This window comes from Aethalodelphis obliquidens, unplaced genomic scaffold (assembly GCF_003676395.1).
Source record: "Aethalodelphis obliquidens isolate GAN/ISIS:26980383/991018 unplaced genomic scaffold, ASM367639v1 scaffold7, whole genome shotgun sequence".
Classification (NCBI taxonomy): domain Eukaryota; kingdom Metazoa; phylum Chordata; class Mammalia; order Artiodactyla; family Delphinidae; genus Aethalodelphis; species Aethalodelphis obliquidens.
In genome coordinates, this window is record NW_020837951.1 from 39,733,296 (window position 1) to 39,735,141 (window position 1,846).

The window sequence follows — 1,846 nt, forward strand, 5'->3', positions numbered from 1 at the left end:
CAATCACACCAAGACACACTGTAATTAAAATGGCAAAAATTAAAGATAAGGAGAGAATATTAAAAGCAGCAAGGGAAAAGCAACAAGTTATGTATAAGGGAACTCCCATAAGGCTATTAGCTAAGTTCTCTGCAGAAACTCCGAAGGCCAGAGGGAATGGCACGATATATATGTAAAGGAATAAAAGGGAAAACCTTCAACCAACAATACTCTACCAGCAAAGTTTTCATTCAGATTTGAAGGAGAGATCAAAATTTTACAGATAGGTAAAAGCTAAAAGAGTTTAGCACCACAAAACCAGCTTTACAAGAAATGTTAAAGGGACTTCTCTAAGCAAAAAAGAGAAGGCAACAACTAGAAACATAAAAATTATGAAAGGAAAAAAATCTCATTGATAAAGGCAAATATACAGTAGATCAACAACTTATAAAGCTAGTAGAAGGTTAAAAGACAAAAGCAGTAAAATCATCTACATCCACAGTAAGTAGTTAAATGATACACAAAAGAATGTAAAATATGATGACAAAGACAGTAAATATGGAGGGAATAAAAATGCAGGGTTGTTAAAATGTGTTAGAAAATAAAAGAACAGCATGTTATTATTAAAATAATCATGTATATATAAATAGATGGCTATACATAAACATCATGGTAACCACAAATGAAAAATCTATAACAGATACACACACACACACACGAGAAAGAAATCCAAACATAACACGTAATATAGTTATCAAACCACAAGGGAAGAGAGCAAAAGAAGAGAAAAGGAACAAGAAAGAATTATAAAAACAACCCACAAATAATTAACAAAATGGCAATAAGTACATACCTATCAAAAATTAATTTAAATGTAAATAGACTAAATACTCCAGTCAAAAGACACAGAGTGGATGAATAGATACAAAAACAAGACACATATAATGCTGCCTACCAGAGACTCACTACAGATCTAAAGACACACATACTGAAAGTGAGGGGATGGAAAAAGATATTTCATGTAAATGGAAATGAAAATAAAGCTAGAGTAGCACTACTCATATCAGACAGAATAGACTTTAAAACAAAGTCTGTAACAAGAGACAAAAAGAGATATTGTATAATGATAAAAGGATGACTCCAAAAAGAAGATATAACAATGGTAAATACATATGAACCAAACATAGGAGAACCTAAATATGTGAAACAAATATTAACAGACATAAAGAGAGAAACTGACAGTAAGCAATAATATTAGGGGACTTTAGCACCCCTCTTACACCAGTGGACAAATCATCCAGATAAAAAATCAATAAGGAAACACTGGCCTTAAAAGACATGTTAGATCAGATGAACTTAATAGATATACATAGAATATTCCATCCAAAAGTGGCAGAATACATATTCTTTTTACGTGTACATGGAACATTGTCCAAGACAGATCATATGCTAGGCCACAAAACAAGCCCTAATAAATTTAAGAAAACTGAAACCATATCAAACATCTTTTCCAACCACAATGGTATGAGACTATAAACCAAGTACAAAAAAACTGAAAAAAAATCACAAACACATGGAGGCTAAACAATATGCTCCTAAACAACAAAAAGGCCAATAAAGAAATCAAAAAGGAAATTAAAAAATACAAATGAAAATAAAAACACAATGATCCAAAATCTATGGGATGCATCAAAAGCATCCCATAAAGGGAAAGTTTCCTGAGATACATGCCTATCTCAGGAAACAAAAATCTCAAGTTAAAAACCTAGATTTACATCTAAAGGAAGTAGAAAAAGAAACAAAACCCAAAGTGAATAGAAGGAAAGATATCATAAAGATCAGAGCATAAATAAATGAACTAAAAAAT